Source organism: Pteropus medius, unplaced genomic scaffold (assembly GCF_902729225.1).
Source record: "Pteropus medius unplaced genomic scaffold, Ma_sr-lr_union100, whole genome shotgun sequence".
Taxonomy (NCBI): domain Eukaryota; kingdom Metazoa; phylum Chordata; class Mammalia; order Chiroptera; family Pteropodidae; genus Pteropus; species Pteropus medius.
The window spans coordinates 846903-865036 of NW_024342473.1; the positions used below are offsets into that span (position 1 = coordinate 846903).

The window sequence follows — 18134 nt, forward strand, 5'->3', positions numbered from 1 at the left end:
TATCCTAAGCAAACAAGGCCTAATTCATTATGACCCCCATAATTGCTGTCACCAGGGTTTGATTAGGGTAACATTCTTTTCTTTAATTTTTATGTATTGCGGAAGGTGCTTCTCATTTGAGAGTGATACTTTGAGTGAACTGTGCTATGTCTGGGGTGGGAGGGGTTGATAAAAATGGAAATTTTTATCAAGGCGAGATATATCAGAAAGTCAGCATACATGGTAGGCTGTATAAGCTCGATGATGTAGAGATATACAGGAACAATGAGAACAGAGATAAGAAACATGTGCATCAGCCACTTTGAGGTATATGGAGGAATTGACTAGACAAAGAAGGTAGAGGGAGACAGTATGAAGTATTTGGGTGAAGGGGAGTATGCCTGAGGGACTGAGAGGAGACGAGGCTGGAGAAGCCCCAGAAGCCATGTCTTTTTCAACATGGGCCATGGCCACTTCCATCAGAAGCATGCATCGAATCATAATTTCAGGAGATGGAGATCAGGAATCTGCATTTTAATGAGCTCTCCGCTTGCATTTGAAAAACACTGGTATACTGCCTCATTCTTTGTTTGATGGAATCAGAGATCAAATTAGAAAGAGACCAAGAATACACCAAAACTTCTGAGAGCTGAGTTTCCTACATTGTGTTAGGAACTCTGGGTGTGGGGCTAGTGGGTGGGGTAGCAAGTTGGAGGACAGACATGGGACAGCTTGGAGGGAACACAGAAGGAATGGGATGTAGGAGGATGTAGGAGGGAACTCAAAGTAAACTTTACTTTCAGTCCCAATTTTGGTAGGGGCTAACCCTGAGGTTCTCTCATCACAAATCAGGGAATAATATTTCAGTCTTTTGTGAAAAAAGAGAGCAGGTTTCTTTTTCCTTTTGAAGGGGGCAGAAATCAATGCAAAGAAGCAAAAACAAAGATGTCAAAAGTAATGACAACGAATGAGTAAACGTGATACAATATCTCTTTTCCTCCCTCTCAGTGGTGTGGGTTGTTGGCGTGTCCATATGGAAGAAGCACTGGGACAACTGGGCTGCACCGTTGTATTAACTCTACCTTGCACCTGTTCTACCCTTTTACATTCGGTTTCCTTCTTTGTAAAATAAAGGAATTAGACTGAGATCCTCTCTTTAGGATCTTTCTACTCTGTCATGGCAGGATTCTACCTGCTATATGGAATTGTGCTGCAAAATATATTGAGCATACTCTAACTTTACATCAATTACTATGTTGTTCTGTATTATAGAGGTGCTCTCAGGGACATCAAAGCCGTTTGTTCCTACATTAAACGGCCTGGGCTGCTATTATTTTGAGTTCCTATGTCAGCCCCCCTCCCTCTACTTTGTAAAACAGTTTTCCATCTCCTTCTTGGAGGTCAGACTGTCAGTCGCTTCTCCTTGTTGCTGTCAGACCTCTTCCTTTTCTAGATTGCTGCTTCCAACAGCCGATGTTTAAATTGTTAGAGTGAATCTAAAATTAAGAGGAAGTGGTCTTCGAAGGAAGGCCTAAGGAACTCCTCAGTGAGGAAATTATAGAAGTGAGTAAGCACTAAATACAAGGACCTTGGTGTTTTCTTGCTTGGAGGACTTTTTGTGTTCTCTCCTCCTGAAGAGAGCTGAGTTCGCACATAAAGAGCAGGTTGCTCTTTTAGTGCAGAGTGAGGAAGGGATTAGGAGGTAACTAACTTCTCTGATGTAGAATCCACAGCTTTCCCCAATAATTCTTATATGCTATGAGCTTATCTTCACCCTTCCTTATGCTCGATAATACACAAGACTTATAAATAGAACTTTTCCAAGCAATGATTTTGAAACAGGCATCAATTCGCAAATTTAATTTGGAAAGCTAGTATTGTGGTTTGTGCAATAATACGTTTTCTGCTTAATATTTGATCTGCCAATCAAATTAAAAAATGCCCAATTGACCATCAGAACCCAGTAGCCAATACTTCAGTAGGCCTTGTGAAGGGACCAGCCCCTTGCTGTACTGACTTGCAGGGAAAGGCCCTGTCCTATGCACGGAGCAGGATCACATGTAATCTTAGTCATTCATTTCCCAGGGTCTCGCTTAGATGCTGATGACTGGGGTTTGGGGAGAACGGTGAGAAAATCAATTAGATAACCATGTAAGACAATTTCTGCTCTCAAGAATCATTCTTTTGGATACATTGTAAGGGATATCATAATATTTTAAAAATCCTTCTTATTTATTTGTATGTGAGAATCCAGGCTTTCAGTGGACATTAGAGAGTATCCTACCTGGCATTGAAGCTCAGTGGTGACAAGTAAATGACTTCAACCCCAAATATCCTGGAAAATGTTGTGAATCATTCAACTATCTTCAAATATCTGGTGTGTAAACACAGAGAGAATCTTTCTAATTTCAATAAGAAATAAAAATCACTGAAAGGGAAGTCTTGGTTTTTATCCTAGATTATGTAGTAACTGAGCGTCCATGAACAATTTGGGGTTAAGAAAAATTTAGTGCCTTTCAATGTTAATTCTTTCCAACTTAGAGAGTCTGTGGTTCAATCATATATTGGAATAATGGGCCGGCCTTCAGTTAAATACTCCCAGAGAACCTACACACAATGTTGAACTTTTCAATTGTGCCTTAGACAGTGCCACCCAATAGTAAAGATAATCACTACATGTTTCTTCTTCTCTACTTTCAACCTGTCACTCACAGCCTGCCCTGGCTCTTGATTATTCTTTTGGAATTAGGAGGCCAATATTCTCTAGCCTAAGACGATGTAAAGGAGAAAGACCCAGCTGAGAGTAGGGAAAAGACAGAGAACGGTTTCTCCACTCAGGAAATGTATTTCCTTCCACATTGCACCAAAGAAAGCCATTAGATAAATAAGTACTCTTTAAAAGTGTACTTTCACTTGGAAATATTAAATCTAGTGGTTATTCACACTCAAATGCTAATTACTCAGATAAAGAGAGATTTCCTCATTAACATGTAGTTCAACTTACAGGCTAATTCCCTAACCTACTTTATCAACTAACTTGCCGATTTCCTAAATAACTTCTGACTTCCTAATTTCCTTCCTTTACATGAGATGAAACACACGGTTAAGTTCCTACTAAATCGATCACTTTAGTGAATACCAGAGACACAAATGCTAAGTAAGGCAGGTCTCCTGTCTGTGAAGCATTTACGTTTCAGTCAGGAAAGAGTTTAATATACAGGTGATTCCACATGGTCAGTCTTAATATTGTAGATTGTTTACAGGGTGCTCTTGGAGCTCTGTGGATGAGCGTGGTTCTTAGTGAGCATGGGTCTTTCGTTGCTGGGAGAGTGGAAAGGAACGGGGTAGGGAGCTTTTGAACTGCATCTTAAGGGTGAGCTGAATGATGCCAGGCAGAAAAACATGGGAAAAGATGGTTTCCGGCAGATGAAAAGGCATAGCTGGACTGACACATGAAGGCTACTTTGGGGACTGAGGAAGTTGAGCCCGCAGAGGTGGACTAGAATTAAGTGATTGAGGGGGTGGGATCTTTTAAATAGATTGGGGGAATCTAACTGAAAAGGACTGGACAGTTTATCTATTTCTATAGTTTTAAAGCTTTGTCTTGGTTGTAAAACCCTCTTTGCAGGCAGTCTTATTTGAGAGCCTAATACATAAATAAGTAAGAGCGAGGTAGCTCTTTTAAAGAGGGGCAGGAGACTTGAGGCTGGCCTGTCCAGGGTTTTCCTCATCCCACACGTCCCCAAAGCCCCTAACCCTCCTCTGTGGACTCACATGGCTTGGGAAAGGGTGTCAACTTTTCACTGGGTTTATTCTCTTATCTCATAGATGATGCAACTGAGCCCCAGACCTGAAGGTGCATATTCAATTAATAACGGAGCTGGGGCTAGACCAGAGGTCTCTGAATATCCCGTTCAAAGAGCTTTAAATTCATTCATTCATCCAAACCATTCATAACGTACCATCTCTATGATTCTATGTTAACCTTTAATGATTAAAAGATGAACAAAAAGAATATTATCCCTTTTTTGTGGGTCTTATGGTCTGCTAGAGAAGACAGACCAGAAAACCAACAATTAAAATAAAACAGGAAGATAGATTTGGTTGCAGAGGGTGGGCGGGAAATGCACGAACTGCTTTAAAGCTGCAGAATTGAGTTTTGAAGAAAGATCTTTGGACAGCCAGGACTGTTCAAAGGGAAAGAAAAAATCAGGAGACATGAGAGGAAGAGGAGGGGGTGTCCAAGAAAACAATTTGCCCGCTCTGAGGTTTCATTCAGGCCTCTGGGATCAATAATGTCTTGAGTGTTGTTAAGAGGGTCACTCTCAGAAGGTCTTGCTTTGTGTGATGGGCATGAGTTGCAGACATCAGGCGTGATGAGTTATTTTGAAAATACTGTATCTATAATACTTCATACTGAGGAGGAAGGAAGGTTCAGGTGAACTGATTTGGCAAAAGGATGAGGTCACTGATTCCTCAACCATGAAGGCAGTGCCTCCTGAGTGTCAATTATCTGTCATCTCCCAGACATAGGATAGAATCAACTGTTGGACTACACCAGTGCAATTCACCACTTAGGCCCAAACATATCTTTAAGAAAGTCCTCACCAAATATAGCATTTTGCTGAAATGGTTAATACTCATTTCCTTCTCATTTTCTTAGTCTTCTTAAAGCATCCTTGTTTCATTTGTAAATTCACAGCAGGACTAAGAAATGTCATATATTATTGCTATGGTTGCTACTATTGCTCAAATGTAGATTGAGAGTGGGGTATAAGGAGAAATCACAGGACCTCAGAGAGAAATAAAGTGTGAATTCTCTTGGGAATATTTTCTTTCTCTTCGACATTGAATTCAAGGTGGTGGGTGATGAAGTGTCCCCACCACGGCTGTCCTCCTTGAGAAGCAGGCTTTTGAATCCTGAGAATCATCTATTTAGGTCCCTATCATATGCTACGGGACCCTGTTATCCACACTGATGTCCTCTTCCCAATGTTCTTGATTAGCCCAGAAAATTGAAGGTTTCTTTTTCAGGGATTAATCTATCAAGCTCTCTCTCCCTCCCATCTCACTGCTACTGTCTCTTCTCCCTGAGCAACCTTGGCCACTCACCTGTCAGTGAAGCCCAGGCAATTTTTACAAATGTGTCTGGAAGAAAAGCAATTTGTCTGGGGCTGCCTATGTTTCTTTGCGTCTAAGAAGAGACATAATTTTTCTGCCAAAGCAGGCCCTGGGTGGACAGTAGGAGCCTGTGTTTAGGGGATGGATGGCATCTTTAATCAGGGTGTGTGTGATACCATTAGTTACTAAACCTGACAGGGCTCCAATTACAGTTGGGGAGGGAATAGAGAACTCTAAAGTTCCCCAAACCGCAGGGCCAATATATCAACATATAAACAGGAAGGAAAGAAGCTGTCCGTGTGGTCAGAGATGTGAACCCTGAAACAAGTCAAGGAAGTTTAATAATTTGCTGATTAAATGTGACCAGACTATTTACTCCCTTCTCTACATCTCCCTCTATGAAAATATTTAGAGGTTATTGGAGACTCGATGTTCGATCCATAACAGTTTCCATAATATGATGAATTTGAGTATCATTTTGTGTGGTCCCGCTATTGTTAACTTTCATTAATGCACATTGTTCTACTTCATTGCTTTATCACATGATGATGAAGACAGAAGCATTTACAGGGGTAGCTGTTCCCTGAGGCCATCTTCCCATTCAGACCTGGCCCTCTTCAGTACCCGGGGGGCAGAGAGGCTGGCACTGCCTTTTTTCTACTCTTAACATTTATATGGAGAAGACCTCAGTTAATGCCAAAAGCAACCTTGGAGGGGAAAAGACTTTACAAAAGAGAAGAGCAAAGGCATGATTTTGTCATCTACCTGTGCCAAGCCTATTACATACGGTTCCTCATCTGATGTTCAGATGAACAGTGAGGGAATGCTGAGACCTCTATAAGCAGCCCCTCTTTGCTCTAGGACAGGCAGTGAGGTGTCATAGGAGCCACACAGCCTCTAAGGAGAGATAATGCACATAAACCATGTTGCCTAGTGCCTGGAACACAGCACATGCTTAATAAATAGCAACTAAAATTATTACCAACTGTAGCCTTGAGCAAGTCGTCTAATTAAAACTAAGCTTTAGTTTCCCCAACTGCAAAATGGTGATGATGATGTCTACTGTGCAGGCTGCTACAGATCTTCAGGAATACATATATGGTTCCCAGCATACAGTAGCTCCTCCTCCAGTGGGAGCTATGGCTATTATTACATGCAAGGAAAAGGAATCTCAGAGAGCTTTACTTAGCAGTAGTAGCCTCTGGAATGTTTATACAAGAGCCTTTGCCTCAGAAGTGGGATAAAAGAGGTTGGAAGCAAGTACTATTGGCTGATGTTTTCGCAGACTCAGCACTGGCAGGGATGTCAGAAATTATCTGAAGTCTGGACCAAACCCTATGTGTGCTCAATTCACTTCTAAAACAGAACATGGAAAAGTTTCTTCCTAGGTTTTAAATCTTTAATCTAGAAACATCTTGTCTATTCCACAAATCTAGTTAGAAATTGTGAGGTGAAGAGAAATTTCCTGTTTTCTAGCTCACGCTTAACTGGAGTAAAAAGGCTTTGTGCAGAAAGAAAAGGAGAGTGGACGTTGAAGTGACAACCAGCGATTCTCTCACCCAAATATTTTGCAGCTCATCACCCTCCAGGAGTAGGCGGTGCCCCCATTTCTAAAGCAGATGAAAGTGGCACTGACAGAGGTGGTAGACCTAAGAAGCTTCTGTGAATGGACCAGGCCATGACTCCCTTGCTCTGAGAATACAATGAACAGAGGTAAAGGTAGCGTCAGGAGAACACACCTGAGCCCTGTGTGGTATCCTCGATTCCACAGGGATAGGCTGCACTCCCAGTAGATGCCAGGAGGGTGCGCCACAGAGAATCTTTTGTGGGCCTGGATTTGCTCTCTGAGGACCTTCTCAGAGACATTAGACACCCCTCATAAGAGGGGTGCCATCTTGACTTCTTTCCAAAGCACACAAGGAGGGTGGTGCAGAGCCAGAAACCAGGGATTTAGGAGATTGTTGGAGAGAATCTTTTGGGTATGGGGATTCGGTTACTGCTCCTACTTCTAGTTCAGCTCCCTCTTCCCATACAAACACCTACCACTTTCACCTCTGTCCTTCTCCCCTGCCGCTTTCTACTCCTTGGCTCTCAAAACTCTAGAAGAATTTGGCCTTCTGTGGGTATAAATATGAAATTTGTATTTTAAGGAGTAAGTGTTGCCACCTACTGGTCTATGAGGACGGAAGGATGCCGTGTGCTCGGTAAACGGTAATGTGTACAGGGTCTGTGCACAGCTGACAAGGATATGCTGGTTACTGTTCTTTCTAAAGTTCTCAACTAGATGATCCCGATGGATTGTTTCCAAGTGGCAGTGCCTAGTAAATGCAATGGTGACGGTGGGATATGAGCTGACTTTGCTGCAAGACAACTCTTGTACAGTGAATAGCGACTCCCTTAGATATGTTGGTGGCTTCTTGAAAGAGGAATTCCTCCAAGGCAAACATCAAGTACTCCAGGCGGGTTTATAGTATCGAGTGCTCTCATAATGAAAACATTCTTAGAAATGTTTGCAAAGGAGCAGGCATTTGTATCTATGTTTCATATTTAAGAGAAATTCATTAAATTGGGTATTTTCTTAAAAAGCCTGAGAAATTATAAGCTGGGGTCTTTATAAATAAAGTTTCAAAATAAATAAATACAGCCAAGGGCTATTAAATTTATTGCAAGATAGAAAGTCCGTAAAGAGTTGATAGGATCTAAAGATATGCTTGTGTATATATACGTATGTACATATACATGTAAATGTACCCATATATGTATATATGTTTTCGACTACTTCGCAAAGGAATTTGTTTTAGTCCAGATCCATGAAAATGGACAGTGGTGAAGTACAGTATGAAACATTTGTAATGCATATTAGCAAATCATTGCTTTTCACACACATACAGCCACTCGCTGGCACTCAGAAAAGCACAGTACAGACTGGGTCCAGGATGAATGCATTTCTTGGGTTGTTAAATCAAAGATTCATTCTGTTGCTTGCTGTTCCCTCTTCTCCACGCCTATTACCCTTTGCATTGTAATGTCTGCTTATACTACATCCCAGAAACGGCCACTTCCAACCCATAGGCTATCAACTTGAATGACCTTTTATGAGTATTTCTGCAGCTTGTGACACCAATGCTTACACCTTCGTTCCCTTGTATAAAGAGCTGCTCTTCCTTCAATTCTACTCCTACTCCTCTGCCCACATTTTTTCTTTCTTCTTTGTTGCTTCTTATTTTCACCTCTTTTGATAGCCATTTAACAAAGTTCTCCCCTTAGCTCTTTTCTCTGCTCACACACTTTGTTTTGGTGATATCACCCCCTGGCCAGGGCCAGTGGAATTTTCCAGGACCTCTCCGATTCCCTCGATAGCCATGGTCCCTTAGTACCAGCCTCTGTGACCTAGCAATATGAAGAGGGGCATGAATGTTCAGAGCAAATGGGCTGACACGTGCAAAGCTCCTGAGCAGCTGTGGTCAGCCATTTAGACTCTAGGCACAAAGTCTGCTTTGTACCAGGTCTCTAAGGGTGAGGGCTGGTGCTTGGCATAACTTCTCTTCATGGGTTTCCATCAGCACTCCTGTCTCAAGTGGCCGTTCCATGTCCATTGCGCCTTACACATATCTAGCACTTATTTCAGTGTACAGCGTTGAGACTGCTTAAATATTACTTGTTCAGAGAGAGTACTTTGTGATGGTACTTCGATTCATTTTCTTATAGCACTGAGCACAAGTTGTAATTATTATATGTATTTATTTGCTTGTTTTCTGCCCCACAGCCTATTTATGTTTTGAAGCACAGCTTTTTTGAAAAGGGCTGTCCCGGTAGGGATGGTAATTCCTCTTGGGCAAATACCTTCAAAAGTAAAAGTATGATCTTTGCACCAGTTTCATTGGAAAAAGAGTGAGCAGGAGGCAGACCTGCTGGGTCTTTTGCTAGGTATGTACTGAGAGGTTTCAGAACCTGAACCAGGGCTGCTTGTTTGCTTTAAGGACACACCTAGCCTTGTTAAGTTGGAGACCTGGCCAGTAGTCACAGCAGCTGTGCTAATAGCAAGAACAAACATTACTGAGCATTAACTATGCACTCCAGTTATACTGAGCACTTTACATACATGATCTTAATCTTCCCAAGATGGTTATGATGAAAAGGCTAATGTTATTTCCATTTACTGATGATGAATCCAAGATCTGGACAGGTTATCAGGACTTCTCAATCTTTTTCATCTGATATAACAGACTTAGAGAATAATAGTATTTGTATGGATATGGGAAGGATGTCATGTGTAAAGGGGCAAGGATGCTCACAGGTAGAGGTGACTAGCCTGGGGCCTTGGCCACTTCCCAGCTGCCCTGAAGGCTGAGGAATCAACATATTGGCACATCTATAATTTTTGGGAAGCTCTAGGTTAGGTACATTTTGTAAGTCATGCAAGTAGTAAATGGCAGAGCAAGGCTTGATGTGAGGGAGATCAGCTACAGGGACTCATTACTATATAGGGTTGGGAAATGCACGTGCGTGTGTGCATGTGTGTGTGTGTGTGTGTGTGTGTGTGTGTGTGTGTGTGTGGGCCATGGGGAGTTGAGACATTGGATATTTCTTTATAAATTTTCCCCCTCTTTGGGTTCTTTTTCTACCCTAACTCATACAGAAAATGTAATTGAAACTCTTTATTTTACAGAGGGAAAATTGAGGTCAAGAAATGTGAATGACTTGCCCAAGGGTCCCAAGCTGCTGAGGGACAAAGCTGGAACTAGATCTCAGGTGTCCTGACCTCTGACCTAGACCCTACTGTCTCTTGCAGCACAAGCGTTTCACGTGTGCCTGTCTTGTTTCTTCGCATCGATGCCAAGCTCTTTGTCTTGAAGTTCTTTCCTGCCTTCCTCAGCACCTCTGCCATGCTGAGCCCAGGGCAAGTGGCCAGCATGCTAGGCACTCTTGGGATGTACTGTTCACTCTACCAGGTGCTGTAGAAAATGTGAAAGAAGCCCCGGTTCTCCTGGGTTTGCAGGAGGGAACTCATTTTCACAATTAGCAATTTGAGAAACTTGCAAGTTTCTATAAAAATATGTTCGCCTTCTCTGAACTGGTAACTGACAGCCTTCCTACAGGGCTGTCAATCAGCCCTGTATAGAGGAGCTACATGCACTTCACAACACCCTTCTCACTGCTGACAGGTGACAGAAAGGTGCTGAGCTTAGAAGTCATTTCTGTGACCTGGGTTATAGAAGTTTTGAGCTAGAAAAGTGCTCTCCTAATTAGTATAATAGAGTGAGCGGTAGGCTCTTTTGAAACCCCAATAAGAGCGAAAGTTTCCTTGATTCGTTTGATTCTTTTCAGCAAGTTTTTAAGTTTTGGGGTGTATGTGTCTGCATGAAGCAGCTTGGGAATAATAGTCTCTGGAGCTAAGCAGAATTCAAGGCAGACTCGGCCTTTGCCACTGACTGCCTTGTGGTTCTGGACAAGTCACCTAACCTCTGAGAGCCCTGGTTTTGTTATCTGCAAAATGAGTGTAATAATGGCACTTATTTTGTAGGATTTGTTGGAAGGGTTATGTCATTGGTGTTCAGCTAGCGCCAGGCACATTATAAGTCCCCAATGATTTAGCTATTATGATTCACCACAAAATGGGAACACTGATATCTACCAAGCAGAGAGTTTGAGAGGATTAAATGAGTTGATGTATGCACAGTGCCTAGGGCATAGTTTTTGTCTAATAATCATAAAAACAATAGTAATAATAACAATGCCTAACATTTAGGGAGTGTTTAATAAGTTACGGCTTAGAGGCTTTATAAACATCAGGGAGAGCTGCTATCATTATTAAAATTTCAACATGTAGCTGTGTATTTGGATACTATTTTGGAGAGCTCATCTTCAGAGGCTTGAAGACTGGTGTGCACTTCCTCCCCACCCTCTCAATGTTTCTGCCTTTCCCACCCCCCAGTATGGTGGTTCTAAGCAGTTCTCAGATATATTTGGGGGAACAAATAAATGCAAATTTGTGGAATGAAGGAGTGATCTAGATCATTGAATAGGTTGCGAAAGGACCGATCCCCCTGGTGTTCACCTCTTAAGTCTGGCTTCGGTTCGAGGAGGGGAAATTGGTTTGTTCTGAAAAACAAAATAAATAAACTCACTAGACTAACTAGATAGACTCTGAATCTTTACAAATCTTCCTCGATCATGAAAATCTGACATGAGATGAATACAGGAATGGGGAGACTCTGCTTAAGCTTTGCGAACGTCCACAGAACCAGCCCAGGGAAGAACTTGGGAGCCTCACCTGGGGGAAAGCCATCTGTTTGACAGAGCTCTGCTTCCCTTACCACCTCCCCAGGGATTCAGTTACCCGATAATGAATTAGAAGATGCTAAAGAACAAATGAGGATGGTAGGAAATATGAATTACAAACACTAGTGCTAAACCATAAACTAAGAGTGCCAAGCAGAATGCCGCTCAGTGTGGTGATTCTTTATTGTCTTTTAGATCCTTCTCATTGATTGCATTTATTAATCCACATTTAGTGAGAAATACTGACTTCGAAGATCTCAGAGGAGGCTTGCTGGAAGAGAGGACCATGAGTTTTGGAGTCTACTAGTCTTAGATTTTAGTTCTGGCTCTGCCACTAAATATCTGTCTGCTTCTCAAAAAGTTACTTTAACCTCTGACTGTCTGGCTCCTCATCTGAGGGTGGAACTAAAGTCACCCCTCCCTCCACCGGGTTGGTGAGAGTGGAAAGGAGGTGCTACCTGACAGCACCATACGCAGTGTCCTGCCCACAGGGTTAGTTTACTCCCCCTCTTGGCATCTGTGGGGATCCTCTATACTAGTGTTTCCTGTTTCTACTTTCACTGTCTGTCACCAGAATGGTGTTGTAAATCCATCATTCTAATGACAGTATTTCAAAAACATTCTCATTTATTATGAACTAGAGAAAGCACATATCTTTTCCACTCAGCCTTCCTCATCCACCCATGCCCGAATCCTCTCCATCCTAAGCTTCTTTTTGATGTCCACGGTCAGGGCCTGGGACCTCACAATCTCTTGCCTGTTCTATACAGTATGCACATAACCAGCTTCTCCAGCCCTCTTCTCTCCTCATTGTTACTAAAATACAGATCTGGTCATGTCACTGAACTTCTCAGTGCCTATGGAATAGTATCTGACCTTCTTGTCTTAGCCCCCAAATCTCTTCTCTAAGAACCTGTTTCATTTAGTGAAATATCTTGATGGACCATTTTGTTTAGAAGATAATAGATTTTGGAGAATGGCCAGGATGAACTTGGAGTGAGATAGCCATATACAAACTGCTCTGGATAAGATATGGACGAGAGTCTTTGAGCTTGACAATGAACAGGCTAGGGAGTTTGAAGGAAGACAGCTGCCCATCAGTGGGGCTGGAGGCTAGAGCCAAGAAGAGAGGGTTGGTGGCCATTCTCTAAAAGCAGGGAGAATTGGAATGTCTTATATTTAATTGTAAGCTTGCTGTCTGTTGGAATGGACTGCATTGTATCTTCCATCTCTGGCCCAAACTTTCCATAAAGTCCACTGCACATACAATCTTGCCTTCCTGATATTTTGAGGAGGAAGGATCTGGGTGTCATCTAGCTGGATGGTGAGGTGAAGAAAAGGGACATCTGGAAGCGAAATGCAGGCTGGAGACAGAGACTCTGTAGAAATAGACATTTAGAATTGGAAGAGCTGGGAGAAAGGAAGCCTCACAACTCCCTAGGGGCTCTAGATTTTCTATTTGTGCGTTACTGGGAATCAAAACAAATTTTACTTAAATATTTCAGAACAATTTGACCTCAGCAAACCGGAGGGCTTAAGGGTTGTGCATCCATTGTAGATCTGGCAGTGACAGCCAGTTTCCATTTTCTTTCCCATCAACAGAATCCCTGTAATACTGAGATTGGCAATATAACCAGTCTGAAGACTGCATTTATCAGCCTCGATTGTTGTGGCTGAGTATCCAGGTTTTAGCCAATGTTAGTAGAAGTTGTAGGAACAAACTTATGAGTAACCTTTTTATAAAGAGGACAAAGATGTGGGAAATGACCTGCCTCAACTTTCTGTTCTTTTTCCTGCCTTCTGGAACTGAGACATACTGACTGGAGCTCCAGCAGCCATTTTGGATCTTGAAGTCACCTTGAGGATGGAAGCCAAGCATCTGGATGGTAGGGCAGAAAGATCAAATAGCCTTAGTCCCTATGACTATGGGAGCACAATAGCAGCCTCCCTTCAGATTTCTTTTACATAAAGACAAGTGAAGTTATCTCTCATTTTTAGTTTTCTATTGTATGCAATTGAACCTAATCCTTATCTGCTAATATAGTAGCAGAATTAGAAAGTGATTAAAGAGTGGGCTCTGGAGTCACTCTATTCCTTGCTTTCACTCTATTTCTTGCTCTGTCACCTCTTAAGCAGTAGTCTTAAGCAAGTTGCCAAACTTTTCAGAAGCTTTTGCTTTCTCATCTTTAATACGAGGATGATAATACCACTTATCACATAGGGCTTTTGTGAGGTTTAAGCAAAACAATGTGCTAAGCACTTAGAACTCTTTTAGTACATAGTAAGTGCTCAATAAATGGTAGCTGCTTCTGCTACTATTACTATTATTACTACTATATTCATAGTTACTTGCCAGGTTTGGTGTTCATAAAAGACCCATTAATAAGCAATGAGTCCTTTAGGGTAGAGATAATTCTTATTTATTTTTGGTGCTCTCCCAGGACTGGTATATGGTGGGTACCTACCACATCTTTACTGGACTATATGTTACTAGATTTTTGCCAACTATTTATTATGAGTAGGTGATAAAAATTACTGGCATTGTGAACCAGGCAGGGGACCGATGTTGTGAATACATACTGTCATTTAATCCTTACCAAAACCATTTGGGATATGGGCTTAGAGGGTTATTATAGAAAGTGAATAAACTTAAGAGTAATTCAGACCTATATTCTCTCTGAGTTTCAATTTTAATAATATTAAAAGAGAACTGGAGATAAACTTAGAAAAAAAGTTAAACTGGCAATCCTTCATACAAACTCAAGTTCATAGGAGCATCCTGGGGAAGGTTGCTTTTAACTGTCAGATATCACTGGCATGAGAGCTTTGCTTTGTGTTTTATCCTAGCCAAGTGAATTAGAGAATTTCTGTAAACCATCTTGCCTCCATCCCTCAGTCTCTCAACAAGGCTATAGATAGGAACTAGGAAGAAAAACAATTTCCCCACCTAGTTTACTTCATCTGGTATATATGAAAGGACTTTTTCAGGTTTGGTAATGGGCTTGGGGTCTGGTTATGGTCGCGGAGCTATTAAAGTGTGGATAAGACATTTTGGACAAAGGGTAAAGGTTATAGCACAAGCTCCTGCATCTGAAGTTTCCTTCCACTGTGATAGGGCTGTGGGCAGTTCTGGTGTAGATGCAGGACTGGTAGGAGGAACTTAGAAAGTTATTGTAACTTTGGATCTTGTCAAATTGTAGAGAAAGCGGTTCTCTCTCCTCATCAGATTTGTTTCATGTTATAAGCTGGTTTACATGGCATAGGGGATGATGCCACAAGGCTAAGAAAATCCCATAAAAACCTGTTGGCCAGATCGTTTCTATCCTAACATACGTTTCCTCTTCTTGTAGGTCATGGCTGCAGAGAAGGTAGGTTTTGGTTCCCATAACAGAGTAGTTCTTAACTCTGGCTGCACATTTGAATCCTCTGGAGAACTTAAAAAAATACCAACCCCTGGGTTCTACCCCAGTCCAATTGAATTAGAATATCTGGGTGGAGCCTGAGCATTAGTATTTTTAAAAAGAAATTGAAAGAATTCAAAGATGAGCCATAAATGGGGAGAAAATATTTGCGAAAACACATATCTAATAAAGGTCTCATATCCAGAATGTATAAAGAACTCTTAAAAGTCAACAATAAGAAAATGAAGACCCAAATAAAAAATGGGCAAAACATTTGAACAGACACTTCCCCAGAGAAGACAGATGAATGTCAAATAAACACATAAAAAGATGTTCAAAATATTAGTAATTAAGAAAATGAAATTAAAACCACATTGAAATATCATTGCAATATAACTTTTAAAATGGCAAACAAACAAAACAATTACAAAAAAAACAACACATGACAATTGTGAGTGCTGGCAAGGTACAGAGCAATTGGAACTCTCACTTATAGAGGGTGAGAATGAAAAATAATACAGCTACTTTGGAAAAATGTTTGCCAGTGTACTATAAAGCTTGCCACAAAGACCAAAAATGCCACTTCTAGGTATTTATTCAAGAGAAATGACAACCTGTGTTCACATAAAAACTTGTATACAAATATTTATTAATGGTTTTATTCATAATGACCCCAGATTGGAAATAACCCAATTGTCATTCAACTAGTAAATGGATAAGCAAGCCGTGGTATATCCATACGAGGGGATTCTATTCAGAAATAAAATGGCACAACCCACTGATATGAACAATATGAATTTATGTTGCATCATATTAAGTGAAAGAAACCAAACTCAGAAGCTTATATACTGAATAATTCCATTTATATGACAAGTAGTTGCCAGGGGTTGAGGGAGGGAGGAGAGAAAAAATACAAAGATGTAACATGAAAGAATTATTTGGAGAGTGATGGGACTTTCCGTATCTTGATTGTGGTAGGAATTTCACAATTGTATGTGTTAGTCAAAGTCATAGATTTGTATATTTAAAAGGGTAAATTTTGTTGTATGTAATTATAACTCAATAAAGCTAACTCCGCCTTCCCCAATCTGTTATTTAGAAAAAAAGTTGCCCAAGTGATTTAAATTCATAGTCAAGGTAGAAAGATATTGTTGGCATAACAAATTTGAATCTAGGTTCTGTTATTTAAATTTTAATTTCTTCACATGTAAAACTGCAGACAATAAAACCTACTTTGAAGAGATATTATGAGTTTTAAATATGATAACATATGTCAAACTCCTAATGTGGAACTTGGCACCAAACAGTAATAACCACTTATTTAGTACTATATATCAGGCATTGTACTAGGCACTTTATAGACATCTCATTTAGTCTTCACAACTCTAGTAAGTATTATTACTATGACCATTTTCAAAGTGGAGAAGGTGAGGCTCAGAGAACTTATGGAACTTGCTAAGATTTCACAGGTCAGTGGCTGAGCCAGTTTTCAAATCTAAAATTAACATTACTCATTACTGTACCACTTCTGAAATCTTAATTTCAAACATCCCACTCTTTGACTTCATTTATACTCTTCTAGCACACTTTTTCAATATTTTAATTTCCTGGACTCATTGAGAGCACCTATCTCCATTGACCTTACCACTTCTCATGAATCTCTACTACTCTTATGTTCTCACTTTCAACCTAGACTGTGTGGTCCTGCACTGTTTCCTTGGAAAACACCCCTAACCTCATTGCTTTTTCCTCTCTGCCTCGAAAAAGCTAAACCCCGTTAATCTCAACGTTTTATTTACTCCACTCTTGCAACCAAGCAGACATCTATCCTGAAGATAAGTGCAGACTCTGGAGACTGGACTCACCTTCAAATTTAACCATGAATCTTAAATGGGCAGTTGATTTAGTACACTCTGCTAGGCATCTATTAGCAAAGGTGTTAGCTGTGTTTATCTTAATATTCTAGCAATATAAAAGTGAACACCTGACCTAAGAAAAGCCAATCAGAGTCTTTCATTGATGTTTGATATGTGGATACTGGATGAGAGAGAGAGAGAGAGAGAGAGAGGAGAGAGAATAAATAGAAAGAGGAACCTGGTGTGGAGGAAGAGGATACCTTTGGAATATGTTGAATGAAGCTATGTTTGGAACATCCAGATGGAGATGTTTGGTAGGCAGTGTGAAGCTTGGAGGACATGTATATGGCTGAGGTATGAATCAATATAAGCGTGGGGTTAACGATGGCAGTTGAAACCATGAGAGAGAACATAATTACCTTAGAGAGAATGTAGAGTGAGAAACACCAACATTTGAAGAAAAAGTAGAGAAAGGGAAGACATGAAGGAGACAGAGAAGAAATGATCAGAGTTATGAAGAGAATAAACTAGAGAATATAAAATGTTTCAAGAGTTCCAGTGACATAAGTTCTAAAAAATATCTATAAGACTTGGCAAAGAGGATGTCATTGGTGACCTCATTTAGGTTAGTTTCATTAAATAGTGGGGGCAGAAGCCAGAAAGTAGCAGGATGAAGAATGAAATGGAGGTTAAGAGCCATCAATGAGAATTCTTGAGGAGTTTGAATGAGGAGAGGAGAAAGATTGGAAGTTGATAGAAGAGAATGAAGAATTATATTTTAGAATAGGAGAGACTTGACTAGGGGAATAAGACTGTTGAGGAGAGGCTGAAGATACAATTGGAAAGGGGGACTGTTGAGAGTAGACGATGATAGAGTTAAGGGAACAAAGAACTGAAAGTGAGGGCATTTTACCTTCTGGAATGAGAGGAAAGGTGGCAAGTGTGGGTGATGATTGGATATGGATTTGGTGGTGGAATGTTTAGGGAGCTCATGGCAGTTATCTTCAAGGAATAAAGGTTGTCTGCTCTAAGTTAGGAACTATGCATGGAGCGGGGCTTGAAGAGAGCAGTGAAAGTGTAGAAAACTCATTGAGAAGATTTGACAAAGGGCAAGTGAAAGAACTCATGGGCCCGGCAGAGGGAGGCTGGAGACCACAACTCTGTGGGGTTGAGTGACCTTTTCCAAGAGCTCTTGTTTACCTAGGTGCAGACCTGAGAAGGCAGAGATTCTGGGATGGATGGGATGGATTTTACTGGGCAGTTTCAGAGGCGGTGTGTTGGACAGGGAGTCAAGGGAGAGGGGGGAATTTTTGATAAGGTTTAGGATCATGTATAGTGAAGGAATGAGCTATGGTCAGAGAGTGGAGTTTTAGTTTAAGGTTCTTGACACAAAGCCATTCTGGGTGATGACAACAGCAGGGTGTGACCATGAGCATGGTGACTGATGTGGCACCAGTAGAGGCGAGGGTCATGGGCATAACAATATCCAGTTATA

The 18134-nt window shown here is 41.0% G+C and overlaps 1 protein-coding gene across 1 annotated transcript in view; it reads right to left on the reverse strand.

Annotated features, from left to right (window-relative positions):
- The window catches only part of SLC7A14 (solute carrier family 7 member 14), a 47867-nt gene that overhangs the window by 26646 nt on the left and 3087 nt on the right, over positions 1 to 18134 (reverse strand). The gene's annotated exons all lie outside the window — the stretch shown is intronic.